A 15,234-nucleotide genomic window follows, 5' to 3' on the forward strand; every position below is an offset into this window, starting at 1 on the left:
GCTACATTACCTGTTACTTTAATCATATTATATCTGATGTGTTCTGCTAGTGATTTATTTTGAAGCACATAATGCACTTGCACATGGAATACTGTCTGATTAATAAATTGGAATTAACCTTATGACAAAAAGTTGCAGTATTGTCAGCCTACCAGCAATTCCATGCTCGGCTCTTCTTATTCATCACTACTCCTTTCCCTATAGAAGTAACCAATATTATTTACTAATATTCTGATTTTATGGTGTTCATTGCCTTTCTTTTAAATGTTCTTATTTAGATAATTTGAATCTCTCAATATGTATTCTTTTATGTCCCATCTGGGATTACTTTTCCTTGGTGCCAATCATAATCCTGAAAAACATAATGTGTAATGCTACACTATCAAATGCTGAAATGAAGGAAGATCAAAATCCCTAAAGTTAAAAAGCATAATCTTGATAGATTAAAATCCTGAATGTGGAAATTTTGAAAATCAAAATCTTGAGAATAATCTCATTGAGAGTGTGAAACTCTGTAAGAGGGGTACAAAACTGAATTCTGAGGTAGGTATTCATGTGTTTTGAGTTTTGACAAGCTAGTTGCATAATATTAGGTAGAGCAAATGCCTGGAAACCTGGTAAAGCATTATTTTCAATGTTTCTGTGAGGGTGTTTGCAGAGATCACCTACAAGCGAAGCCATGTTGCTTGCATTCAAGAGTCTCCAGTTTGCTAGTGGTCCTTCATGAAACTTCTCTGTCACTATTATTCCATGAACCAATTCTATTAATAAATTTTGTCTCCTCTAGCTATTTTAATATCCTATTGGTTCATTCTCTTATGCAGCACGTGACTGTACATGATTGCTTATTGTCTAAGGCCACCATGTTGTCTCTACTGGCCAAGATTAGAGTCCATCTTTTCTCCAATTTCACAGCCATCTCTTTTGGGTGGTTACATGTTCCTGAATAGAAGTGATCTCATTTGACACACCTTTTTGGAATTTCAACCTCTTTTTTGGATTTTAGACTCAGTTATTCTTTACTATCTTGTTCTTCAAATTCTTAGAGAAATGCATATCTTTATTTTTCAGTTTTTGAAAGTTGATGTCAGAGAGAATATTGAGCTAAATTACTTGATCTGCCAAATAAAGTCTATTTTCTTGCTATGTGTCTATTAAATCTCAAAAGTTTTGTTGAATGATTTAAGATATACGTTTGCTCCTCCATTTAACAAATATTTCTTATCACCAAGTGTGTATTAGCCACTCTGGTAAGCACTCTAAGGTGGACAGAAAATTTAGATGTAAAGACACTGGAGTTTGTAGTTTAATGACAGGACCTACTCTGTTTTACTTATTAGGATAAGGCCTGGTGAGCCACGAAGTGAAGCACACAGATTTCTGAAGGAAATGGAAATTTAACAAAGGTTATAGTCCAAAATTCTATTATGATCATTACATTAACATTTTTAAAGATCAAAAGGCTTCCTTTGCTAAAAACAAAATTGTAGCCTTTTGTGGAATTGTAGCATACTCCAGAAGCATGGCAAGAGGAAGGATGTCTTACTGGACTCTGGAAGTAAATAGATTGTGTTTAAATCTTGCCTTTATGATCCAAAGGTGGTATAACATTAGACAAATTGCTTAAATTCTGTGTAAGCTTTAATGTCCTTGTCAATGAAATAAAATTGATAATAAATCCATCTATTTCACTGAGTATTATGAATTAATATTTATAAAAATAGGACTTACTGTTATATAAATAAGTGTTATATAAAGTTATATATATATATATATATAATATAATATAATTTGAAATCAGTGTACTTTGGGTAAAGGAAATTGCCCCTCATAATGAGGACAGGCCGAATCCAGTCAATTGAAAGCCTAACTAGAACAAAAGGCAAACCTTACAGCAAGGAGGAGGGGAATTCCTGCTGACTCACCGCCTTTGGACTTCAACTGCAGCATTGGTTCTTTATGGGGCTCTAGTCTGTCTTCCCTTCCTTACCTCAGCTGGACTTCTTTCCTGACCAATTATTTGATGACTTTCCTTAAAAAGTCAGTCTCTCTCTATATAGTGCCTACGTGCATATCAGTAATATGTATGCATTACAAAACTAGTAGAATATGCATACGCTCTATTAGTTCCGTGTCTCTGGAGAAAACTGACCATTTTGTCCGAGCAAGTTTTTCATTACTTTCCTGATAAAGGTGATTTAGTAGATACGAGATTCAGCATTATGAAAGGCAGTACAACATCTTAATTTTCACAAGTTTGGACAGAGACCTACTAGTGTTACGGTGGAGCTGATCTCGTATTTTTTCTATTGATGAAAGCTGAAAAACTTTTAATGTGGTTCCATGATCCTCGACTCAAGCTGTTCATGTTGTGAAATGTGACTTACTTCTAATCAATTTACTGCAGAAAATAAAGTAGAATGTGTGTATTTATTTGACTGCTTTCCTTGGGTCGTGACATTTATTTTATTTAAAATAGTTCTAGAAATCTACATTTTTCTATGTTCTTATCTATGAAGGATTCAATCCTGAATTCCTTCCTTGGCCTCTTTCTCTTATGTACCCCTGCCCCAACTATCTCTCAAAAACAAAAGAAGGAGAAGATTTGGAGGAAAACGAGGACAGTGATGGCTAGATGCCTCACTTTTTGTGCAAAGCTCTATTATACCTCTTGTTCTTTTGTGTGGACTTTATCAGTTTACTGATTTCCTGAAGTAGCTTGCAATATTGTAGAGGTCAGAAAAGGTATTACCAGGAACACAAGAACTTGTTCAATACATGTAAATTTAAATGAAAATATTTAATCCATTTGAAAATGTCACATGAAGAATGTTTGCTTACCCCTAATGCAGGGAACTTACAAAAACTCACACTAAGGGCCAGGGATTTAGCTCAGTGATTCTGCTTCCTGCTTTGCAAGCACAAGGTCCTGAGTTTGATCCCAGTACCAAACAAACAAGCAAAAAACTCACACTGAGAAATTGAATCTTAACAAAAAGAGTTCAGACATTTGCTTTTCTTTTTATTGACATAGTTAACAATGGATTTTTCAGTGCATCCTTATAGTATTCACCAGTATTTTGCTTTGCTGTCTTTAAAAATAGGAAGAATGTGCACTGTTAATCTAGAGGAGAAAAGAAAATCTATCAGGACAGCACTGAATATGATACAAAATATAACTTGTAATTACACTGGATCTCACCATGTTCTTGAATAATAAAATATATGTAATACAGTATACTAGATTTAATATCAAAATACACAGGGAAATTCATGAAATTTCACAGGAATAATGATCACTCAACCAGATGATTTTGAGGATTTGTGACTATTTCAAGAAGAAACCATGGTAACTGCAGTACTGGACTTCTTTCCTGACAATGTCTCAACAATTCAGGTTATTGAGATCTTAAGTCTTGCTTTCTACTCTGCCAAACCACTCCATAAGCACACTCCAGAAAATTATGCTATTTAATGACAGTACATTTATCCAATCTGATTTGCATGTGTCTAATTTGAAAGACATGCAAATTAATAGTATGATACTAATGAAAATGAAAGAAATATGCAATATGCTTAAATGGGATACTTTGGAGTAGTGTCTGCAGTGTTGCCTGATGTGCGTGGAGAAATGCCACTGTGATCTGTGGTTGCTGTATTGTTTGAGGTTGCTCAATTCTTCTGTAAAGGTGAGAAAAATAGGAGGCTAGCATGGTGCACATGCTAGTAACCCTAACCCCAGCTAGGAGGGTGAGGGTGGGGAATCACAGATTCAAGGCCAACCTGGGCAGCTTAGAGAGATGCTGTTCCAAACAAATGAACAAAAAAGTAAAAGATTTGAACAGCACCTATTAAAGAAAGTATTCAAATTTTATATTTCCTCCAGAGTTAATTTCATTAATTTGTCTTCCAAGGTACTTCTTAGAAGTTGTCAAATTTATTTCAAAAAAGATTTTTGTAATATGCTTTCTATATCCTTTTAAATTCTGTAAAATCTGTAGTAATGTCTCCTAGATCTTGATATTGTAATTTTTAAAATGTATAATTGATATTGTGTAATAGGAAGAAAATGTCTAAAGGAGCAAGGGAAGTGGGAGGGGTAGGGGAAAGGAAAAAAGGGAAAAGAAAAAATATGAGAAAAGGAAAAAAATGGAAACAAAGTCTTTGCAAATAGGGAAGGGTGGAGGGGGTGAATGGAGGGCAAGGGAAGGGGGAAAAAATAAGAACCAAGATACTCGTGTAATGGTACAAGATCCCAGTGATGAAGGTAACTGTATTATACACATAAAATGTACCAATAAACTTAATGGGGAATAAAAAAGTAAAAGAATAGCAAAAAATGAAAAAAAAATAAGGTATGAGAGACAAATAGTGTGAAACATACAAATTAATAGTATGATATAATGAATTAAGCATAACCTGCATACAAATTATCCTCTTTCCCATAGAGGAAATATTGTTCTATTTTAGTGAAGATGAAAAGAAAAAAGAGAGCAGTTATTATGTAGTTATTAGTATTACAATGAAGACAATATTTTAATAATTTTTTCTCAGATTTATTAACTAAGCAAAGTCAGGGAGAAAAGTATCAGTATATGCTACAAAGCCCAAAGATTATGGAGCCAGAGATAGAATGTATTTGAAATCTTCAAGTTTCATATATCAAGTATGGATGATGACAATTAGTTACTGTAAGGATTAGGGGGAAAATATTTATACAGTAGTTAAAGGTCATTGTCTCTTCTGGGTCTGAGATTAAGGATAAAAGATATTGAGTTGTTTGAAAGTAAATCATAACCATCGACATTCTTGTGGTTTCAGTTTTATGTCAGCTTTAATCTAGGTGAGGTGATCTAAAAATGCTTGTCCATCCCTGAAATATTTTTCTATAGCAGCAGCAATGATAACATGAACTTTTCATATTACCTAATGTCTTGGTTTCAAGAACTTGTAGGGCTTAATAAATGAATAATTCCTTAGCTTTGTGCCATGTCTTGAAATTTACACAGCTTCCTTTTCTTTTATTACTTTAATTAATTTTTACTCACAACTGTGATTTACTCATTTTAAAGAGAATTATTTCAAGGTTGTAAGACTGGTCTATGTCAGACCTGACATGTGAAATTAAAGCTTCTAATTCCCATTACCATAAGCGGTGGTCTTCCCAAGGCGTCATGGCCAATGGAGAGACCACACCTGGAAAGGTTTTCTCCCATAAAAAAGCTAAATTGCTATCATCACAGATACATCCCAATACAAAGGGCTACAGGAGAGGTTATGTTGGCAAACTGCATCAAAAATCCCACACTGCAAAGACAAATCTAGGGGGAAGTATGAACAGAAGGGGTACGGAGGGGCACTGTGCTATCACCAAGTCTCCCACAGCTGGGAAAGGACTCATGGAGAAAAAGCAGCACTGGTGTAACTAAGGGACACTTAAAGACTCTTGGGATCTGGCCGTATTACAATCTCATCATTTTCTAATTTGAACTTTATCTAATCATAAAGCCATTCATTCAATCGCCAGTTTGTATGTATCAGGCAGTACTCTAGGCACTAGAAATGATCAGTAAACAAAAAACAATGGAAATTCCTGTCTTCCATGAAAATAAATCGTAGTGGGAAATATTAATTGCTTATGGACCTCTCCAAATATGTGTTCTTTTTCATCAATGACAGCTCTGTCTACAGTGCTCTACTCTCTCACTTTATGTATTAATTCTTACTATGATATTTAATTCCTTTTTTTCAGAAAGTCATTCTAAAACTTGTAGTCTGGAATTTCCATATTTTATGTGGCTATGCATGCCCTTCACCATTACACTTCTTCACTTCGTCCTTCTAAAATTTATTTTTATTTATTTTTTGCCTAAAAGCAGGGAATGAGTCTTTTTATGTGTATCCATGATAAATATACTATCTTACATATCTGCATAATAGTTTTGTTGAATAAAATATTAAACTTCCTTTGTAAATACACAGAAAAGCCAGCCTTGCATTATTCAATATACTGTATATACCTGTTTTTGTTGGTTGCCTTTTGGAAATTGTTTCAAGTTTTCAGTTTGTTGGTCTTCATTGATCAAATGCTCAGATAGCTGTCAAACTTCTACATCAACTTAGAGCCATGTAGACATATTTTTCTGTGCCCCAAAAGATCTTAGATCAGTGGCACCATGGCTGCCTCACAAGTGCAAGGTCCTGAGTAACAAAAAAAAAAAAAAATTTTTTTCTTTGAAATAGATGAACATATAACTATATAAATAGAAATACAAGAGAGTATTACATTTGCAATTAACTAGCTCTAACTGTATAAAACTTTAAATTCCTTGCATAATAAAAGGAAGAAAGTTGTCAATGAAATATATATATATATATATATTCAAATGTGTGCATACACAAACACACAAGTAGTGCGATTGACATTCTTACTGTAGTTCTCAGAAGTTCTAAGCAGCACATTTTTCCAAAAATAATTTTAAAAATGAGCAAATTCCAAACCCATCAGGGAGAAAAATTACCTAGGGAGCAGGAGTAAATCTGATGTATCTAGCAAAATTGGGGATAGCAACTTGAATAATGATCTGAAAGACTGACAGCATGATGGACAGACTTCTGTGAACCCTGGGGGACCATGGATTTCTTTGCTCTCTGTCTGGAGTCAGAGCAACTGGCGTGGTTCTTTTAATCTGTGGCTGAAGTGTGTTAGGATTTATGATGAATTATCATGAATTTTTCTTCCTTTTCTTCCTGTTGTTTCATAAAAATAGAAAAAAATATGCTGTTAGACATGAATATAAACAACCACATTGATTTCAAAATTATCCCTTTGTGATTTGTTTACTTATTATCTATTCTCACCAGGATAGTGAGCTTTATTTTATTATGCTAATAAGGCACTTAAATAGTTGCTTACAGCATCTCTTAGCGTATCTCCACTCTTCTCTTCATGATTCTTGCTTCACCATCAAATAGTTCTTTCCTCTCACAAATCCCTTCAGTTCCTCACAATCACTTGTGTGATGGTAGGTGACATACTTGGACTGACCTCATTTCTCTGTGACTTAACAGTTAGGTGACCTTTGCTGAATTACTAAGTTGTCTGTCTGCTCTCTCACTTTTGAAATAAAGCCCTCTTGGTATTGTTCTGAAGAATGAGCAAAGCTGTGTGCAGATCAGCTGGGATTCCGTGAGCCTCCTAAACAGCTATAGTGCATCCTTCCAGTGCACACTACAGCTCTTGGTGTGACTCTGCTCTTACCATTATTTATTTATTTTTATTGTAACAAAAAGCAGAATGAAAAACAAAGCACACCTTTGAACCTTAATGTTACACATTAAGAAACACATTTACTAGCCCAATTCACTTAGCTAAAAAGCCTAAAGATAATCTTAAGTAATGTAGCTCCAAAAATTTTGAGGAGACTAGATAGAGAGGAAATAATATTTTCATCGCATGTGGGGTTCTCAGCCAAGCACTTAATTTCCATTATTTTATACTATTTCTAGCATAATCCTGAAGATAGATGCTTATTTTTTAAAGATTTGATTTAGGCTTGAAGGTTAAGCAATTTGCTATTGTTTACCTGGCCAGTAAGTGGTGAAATACAGATTAAAATCCAGACAATAGTGACCTTAAAAATCCATGATCTTTTTCCTTACCATACTGCTTGCGATGTGTGGAGGAATCTTTTTTTGGAAGAATTCATGCAGTTCTCTCCTTTTAGATTACATTTGGTTTGAGGAAATCAAGTAATTTATTCAAGGCAAAGCCATAGCTTGTCTTCTCAAACTTTTAGTCTCCCATGTGTTCATAAGTCTTTTTCTTTAACCTTTGACCTTTTTCTTTCTTGTAATTATATTTACATATTTGAACAGTTTTTCTCAGTTTTAAATCCTCCACCATTTCTGGATCTACAACATGTCCATAGGAGCGACTGCCCAGTCTACCCTCAGCTGACCTCCAGTGTGACTTTGCCCACATGCAGCTCAATGTCATCATCTCCTTATATCCTTCTTGTATATTGTAAAGAATGCTGATGAAGGACTTTGACGTTTTCAGCTAAGTATTGAATGTCAAAAGCAATTGTAGCTGCGGACACATCTAATAGTGGTCTTAATAGAACCGTTTAAAGCTGCTCCAAGTAAATCATTCAAAGAAATTTTATATATTTTATATATTAAAATTATATATATATATACATATATAGGAGAGTATTCATCAGAAATTCTAAACTTTTTACTTGTCCCTCCCTTTTTTCTTTGATACTATTTTTTAATTAAGTAATTCTACCTTTTCAGATCATCTATTCTTCAGACCGATTGCCTTAGAAATTCTCTAGGCTTTCAAAATAATGGCCAGGGAGGTTTTAAATGTGGTTCTCGGATATGGGAAATATAGTTGTTATAATAGCTGAATTCTAAAACAGATTACATCATTTTAACATCATAGTAGACATGAAAATTCTTAATTCTGTTCATCTAAAAGAGGTGCTAGCAAGTTCATGTTCCCCTGCAGGTTCAAATGGATGAAACCAAACTTATCCATGGCCTTTCATCTTAGGATATGCTGAAACAGTCACGGGGAGGCCCTCTCCTTCTTGCGATCACATCTTCAGGAAATATTCTTGGTTAAGAGTGGAAAGTGAGCTTCCATGAGGGACTGTGCACTGTTGGGTCGAAGAGCTCAAGAACACTGCTCACTTTTCAGATGCAGAAAGGCTCCCTTCACCACGCCTGCTGGAAAGGCAACTCTTATGACACCTTGACTGCTTTCTACTATTCAGTTTCAAGATTAGTAATGGATTCTCACATAAATTCCAGTAGATAAAGTAAGGGATCTTACTCAATATCAAATTCAGGATTAATGATGAAATAGAAAACAAAATGCTCAGGGTTCAGTAAATACTGCCCTTCCTTCTGCCTTCTATAAATTTTAGTGCAGTGAACATTTAAATAGCATGTACATTAATGCTCTTTCTCACAGTTAGGACAGAGAACCAGAACTAAGCATTGCTCTGCAGAATGGAGTCTTTGTTACTGTTTCCAATATATACTGATTCAATCTGTGTGTAGCTATACCACTGTAGTCATACACAGTTACGTAAAAATCTATATATAGTTATATGGCAGTGTTATTTTAAAAACTTGTCAGTAGTTAAGCTTATTCTAAGAAATAATAAATTATGGAATTATTTGGGTAATCATTTTTATTTTCAGCTATTACCTACTATTTATTTATTTGAACATGTATTGTATCAAAGTTTTTATTTATGCAACTACTTTCAAGTTTCAAATTAATTTCACAAACATTTTTCTATTTAATCTATAATCCATTTTTAAGCCAGAAAAGTATCAGCATTTATATTTTATAAGAAAGAAGTATCTAAAGTTAATATATACTTTTAGAAAATCCATCAAAATTTTTATTCACAATTACATATGGCTGTTCATTATAAGGTTGAGTATGTGTCAGAGAGTTGAATTTGGGATTTTTCCAGAATGTTGTACCCTAAATTGATATGCAGTATCATTACTGTTGAAATGAGCAGTACTTTATTTATTTATTTTTTAATTTTAATTTTTTTCTGTATCATGGTACTTTCAGTTTCTTTGTGCTCTTAAGATAACACAGGATCCCTCCTGACTCAGGATTCGGTTGCTGCATGCTCTGTAGAGTCCATGTGAGCATTGGCCAGGTGAAAGTCCCTGATGGGATTTATCTCCTTTCTTAGAGGTAAGTGCTCTAAGGTCTAGATAAGTTTCTTATGCTCCTGTGCTCTTTATTAATTGGTTTAGATTTGATAATAGGCCAAGGCACAGGGTTCCTTCTAATTTATTTCTTTGTGTGTGTGTGTGTGTGTGTGTGTGTGTGTGTGTATACAAATGTACTATCTTGGAGGAATGACACAAAAAAAGAGAAATGACTAATGAATCTAGGGACATAAATATGGGAGAAGAAACATAATACTTTGACAGCCAGAGCAATATTAAAGTATGCTTTTTGACCATGTTGGAAGCTGTCTATTCGAATTAAAAAAAAAAACACCAAAAAAACATGAAACCATTTTGTTTACAGGCTTAAACAAATCAGAAATGTAAGATTAATTTTATTTGCATAGAAATCCCATTATTAGTACAATTAATGATTATTATGTCCTCTCAAGTTCCACATGTCCTTTTAAGGAGCCCCTTGGTTTGTTTGTTGCAAATATTTAGCTAATAGGATACAGTTTGTCTCACCTAATATATTTTCATCCCGTTTTCATGCTATGGCTAACAATATTAAATTTATAATTTTGTTTTTACGCTTGTGCTACATCATTCTCCAATTCTGCAAAATAGACCCCTGATTAAAATGTGGTTCACTGAACCATAAAAAAGTGGTGAAAAAAGTAGCATAAACAGTACAACCCTAAATAACATCATAAACAAAGCGTGAACTCATCTCTGCTGGTGAATATGGAATGCAAATCTGTATATGCCGGGACACATAAATCTACAAGTGTCACGATTTCACATATGCAGCAGGAAAAAAATTGCAAGTAAGAAGTACACTTATGAATATCTAAAAAATGGAATTATATTTGACTGAAGATTCATTTACCAATAATCCCCAGTTCATTTTGAGTTATAAAGCCTTGCCAAACAGGGGCGTACATGTCTGGCAGGACTATTTCTTGAAGGATTAATCAATATGCTCACTCTGCTTCCTTATGAAGTCTCTGGCTTGTACGATGTGAATTATCCCCTTCCTTGAACTACATGAGTAAGGGAGAAACACCCATTTCAAAATTATGTAGAAAGAGTCCAAAATCAATCAAAAAGGGAAAAGATGGAAGGGAAGAAACGTTAAGAGACATGAAAGAAAGGAAAGAGATGACAGAGGAGGGAGAGCAGAGGCCAGGAAAGGGAGGTCTCAAAAGTCCCCAATATTTAGGAATTAGAAGAAAGTACTGTCACTTTTTGAACCAGAGAATGCAAATCCTGGCTAGAGACTGAGCATTTTGGAGTTACTCCTCCCTGTAAGGTCTACAAACAGGTTGACTTTCAGCCTTTTGATTTGAATACCCAGTTGCAGTAGAAATGTTCCATAACCTAGAGAATTCTGCTTTACCTTTCTCCTCTCCCAGATGGCTTATTCTCCATGACTGACTCATCATCTTTTGGTGTGGGATACAGAGCTCATGTATTTGGACCGAGGGGAACATAGGTAATGTGAAGTTCTGATGGTCTGGTGGTTTTAGTGCTGGTCATAAATTTTTATGCTAAAGTTATAGAAAAGACCAAAAGTAAGAGAAGCATTTATAGCTCCATTCTATGTGTCAAAACAGCTGTAAAAATATAAATGCAATTGGAATATTAATAATAAATATATTCAAAGAGAAAGCAGAAGCTGTTGTCAAAAATTTTTTATCTAACAATATTTTAGGATGATGTACAATGTTAATAATGTATTAAAGAAGGAAGAGTTAGTATGTTGGAGGTGCCTGTGTATGTTTTGCTTAACAGTTGAATGAAATCAGTGATGTGCAAACTATGAAGAGACTCTTGGCTTATGTATAGTCCAGATATGAGGGAATAATAAGGGATGACTTATTCTTCTTGTAAATAAAGAGCTCATGATCCAGATAAGAGATTTTTTCATGTGGCTGCCATTTGTTCTGTGCTGTGGCTTTGAATGGAGGTTCTGAGGAAGGAAAAGTTTGGTGGTGTGAGGCTGTGTAAGTGAACTTTAACACTAATTTTTATCCTACTTCATTCACAGTGACTATTTTGTGGGCATTAATCTGCTTGCTGACTTCAAAGTATCAAGAAGTAGTAAAAAAGTTAACTAAGGCCCATTATGGCCACTAAATCTGTCATTTAAATGAAAAAGGGGACAGTGAGTCAAGAATTGGCTTTGTCAAGTTCATGTCTGTTCTCTCTATCCTGGGATAAGGCGTCTGCATGATATTTAGAAATTCCTGTTAATACACTCCATCTACACACTGATGTTGTCCCAAAAGAATATTTACATATTTTAGGTAATTTTCTGTAGGATATATTAGCCATATGTATTCTAAAGAAAATTACCTAATTACATATATATATATACACATACATATATATACACACATATATGTCCCATATATGTATCTTCAAAATATTAAACTTCTTGAACCCATCTTTCAGGAATTAAATAACCAAATGTTTAATGCTGATCACTATATATCAGAATTTCTTCAACTGTGTAGCAAATTCTTAATCTTTGATATTTAAAAAAATTTTTTCACAGTTTATATTTACAAAAGAAACAATATCAAGCAAAAGCTCCACTAAACACCATAAGAAAACATGCAAAAAAGTTACTGAAATGAATCTGACACAGAGTGGCTTAGGACTCAGTTCAGTATTGCTCTTTAGAGATACAGGGTTCATATTCATTTTACTCTTACCTTCACAATTAATTTAGAAAATGAAATTTAGAAAATTATTTTAAAAGTGGATAAAGCCCTTGGCTAATTTCATTTAGCAATTATTGAGGCTGGGAATACTTTTAATGTCCATCTTGAACACTGCCATCCTAGCTACTCACTTCCTGTCTTATTAAAGACTCCACCCACACACATGGAAAGGAGCAGGGTGGGAGAGCAACTGAACAACAGGAAACACTTTGTCCCCGTTCAGCCCTTGTTGCAGTAGGTATCAAAATTACCTCTAGTGCCAAAAGCTGCCTTACAACCAAACCCCAGGGCCTTTGAACTCATAGGGAATGCTGTACACCCAGAGCCTGCAGGGCTGCCCTGCATTAGTTCTGGTAAGAAAGAAACATAGTAATTGAGAAGAGTAAATTGGCAAGCTCCTTCATTTAGACACATGATCAGTGGACTCATTAAATGACTTAGCACAGTTTTTGTGCTCATCTTATGGAATGACACTTACGTACAATAAGATCACACTGTAACATGTAATATATTAAAGACAGACTATGAAGTATAACTCAAAAAGATATGTCAGAGAAAATTTTCATCTTTAATACTTGTTATTTCTACATTACATTTTACTTAAACCTGGTTTTAAATTTATAATTTAATAGTATTAAATAAAAATAAAGAAGTAATATTTGAATTATTTATTTTCAGTCTTAGTTTATGGATGATGAAAGATTCTTCCCTGAACTACTTTTTCAAGAAAAAATAATTTTTTCTAAAATTTGCAGAGTGGTAGAGAAAATACCAATAAGAATTTAAATAAACAGAAGCTTTATTTAAAGAATAATAGTAATAGGAGAACAGGGACAAAAGGATACCATTTATTAATCACAAAAGGATGAAGGATTTTACTACAGTGGTGGACTTCTGACCACAAAATCTGCAAGAGTCTCAGAGGTCAGGCAGAAAAGAACCTATTATTCTTTTTCTTTCTTTCTTTCTTTCTTTCTTTCTTTCTTTCTTTCTTTCTTTCTTTCTTTCTTTCTTTCTTTTCTTTCTTTCTTTTTTTCTTTCATTTTTCTTTCTTTTTTCTTTCCTTCTTTGTTTTAATCATCTATCATCTATTAATCACTTATATACTTATCTATTATCTATCTATCATCTATTACTGTTGTTGTTATTCTTATCTATGTATCTATTTTAGGAGGAGAGAACAGGCTGGAAAGAATCACGTATGACAGGTGGGATGAGCAGATGGTGTAACTGCAGTTGATCAGGATAATTGCTTGGCTCTTGGTCAGCAGATATTTGGAAGGTTGCTCCGCATTTTGACGATGGCTCAGATTAAAGTAGGTAGAAGCTCAGGGTCCTGAGGAGAGGGGAAAAGTTTACCTAGAGTTTGATCCAGTCACATTAGCAGGAGTATAGACAAGCATGAGATAAAGAATAAGAATATGAGATGCTGGTCTGTTAGGTTAAAAAGGGGGTGGGGGGAGGTGTCCATGATTCTTGTGTAAGTCAGAGAAGAGATGTTCTTTTCAGCAAGCCACTTTTCCAGAACACCAAAGAATTAAGGAATTCCTTTTGCCTTCGGTGTATTCCAGACATATTCCAGAACAGACTAATGATAGGAAGAACCATCTCAGAGGACAGAGCTCTAAAATTACCTTGCAAATGCTCATATGTGACTAACATGACGGTTCCTTAAATATATGCATGATTTTATCATAGCAGTGGAGAGGAGGAAGAAATTTTCTTTTGGTTTCAATGCTGAAAACACAACTCAAACTTAAAAATATTAAAGATTATGTACTTTTAAAATGTGGGATAGAACTTCAGGTTTTCTAAGAGTATATTTTGAGCCTGCAGCAGTGTATCAGAAAGCTCTTTTGTTTTGGTACTGGGGATCGAACTTGGGACCTTGCATTTGAGAGGCAGGAGGCGGAACCACTAAGCTAAATCCCTGCCCTCAGAAAGCTTTTGAAGTTATTGTGCACATTGAAAGTGAGCTCATGCCAGAATATATCAATATACTACTTCCTTCAGGGAGGATTTGCTGTGGAAAAAAATACATTTATTTACAGCAGCATTTATTAGTCACAGAAGGGCTAAAACATTTAAGTTGAAATAATTATTGTATGATAATATGGAAGCTTATCATAACAATTATTAGGGTATGTTAAGAATCAAAAGTTCTGCGGTGGAGGAGATAGGGGAAGGAAATATTACATATTTGGCAACCTAAGAATTTTATAGAAACTTCTGTGTTTTCCAAAAGAATAGAAGCCTCATATCTTTGAATCTAATATTCTTTTCTTTAATCATAAAATAATTTAAATATAGTGACAACTTTATAAGATAAATTGTTGGAATTGCTTCTCATAAGGGATCAAAGATGAAATTTGCAAATCGATATAACTTATGTTATTCCATAAAAGTTAAAAATAAGCCTTGTAACATTGTTTAAAAACACTGTAACTTTTGTCTTTCACTCTGTTCACAAACTGAGACTGGCCTCTCCACCCATGTTGTTAAAGGAAAAACGTAAACATCATTTAAACACATTGGCCCATAAAAGTACTGCTTTTGTCCATTTCACCTAGGTTTGACAAATTAATAAAGCAAGAAGCAATCACATTAAATTCTTTAAATATTAATAGAAAGAAAGAGTGATCAATATATACAATGAATGTTTCAATTTAAGAAATAAACTAGTGCAATAAAAGGCACATTGCCATCGATCTCCTTTGGTTTGAGCACACTGATCTCATTATTCTGACCACTTTTTGAAGGAGTCAGGGAAGTCCTCTTTCTTTTTAGG

At 34.1% G+C, this 15,234-nt stretch overlaps 1 long non-coding RNA gene across 3 annotated transcripts; it reads right to left on the reverse strand.

Annotated features, from left to right (window-relative positions):
* Nucleotides 1-3,003: 3,003 nt before the first annotated feature.
* On the reverse strand, nucleotides 3,004-8,410 carry LOC101712495 (uncharacterized). 3 transcript variants are annotated; one of them, XR_002396656.2, is made up of 4 exons: nucleotides 8,294-8,410; nucleotides 6,522-6,750; nucleotides 6,021-6,201; nucleotides 3,004-3,124 (listed from the first exon to the last, which is right to left on the reverse strand). It is a non-coding gene; the product is annotated as an uncharacterized LOC101712495 (long non-coding RNA). The 3 variants fall into 3 exon arrangements; XR_002396658.2 differs by lacking the exon at nucleotides 8,294-8,410 and adding an exon at nucleotides 7,663-7,966; XR_205458.3 differs by lacking the exon at nucleotides 8,294-8,410 and adding an exon at nucleotides 6,917-7,038.
* Nucleotides 8,411-15,234: the final 6,824 nt, after the last annotated feature.

This window comes from Heterocephalus glaber, unplaced genomic scaffold, assembly GCF_053883595.1.
Source record: "Heterocephalus glaber isolate CG9 unplaced genomic scaffold, H.glaber_assembly_v1.0 deba00001509, whole genome shotgun sequence".
Lineage (NCBI taxonomy): Eukaryota > Metazoa > Chordata > Mammalia > Rodentia > Bathyergidae > Heterocephalus > Heterocephalus glaber.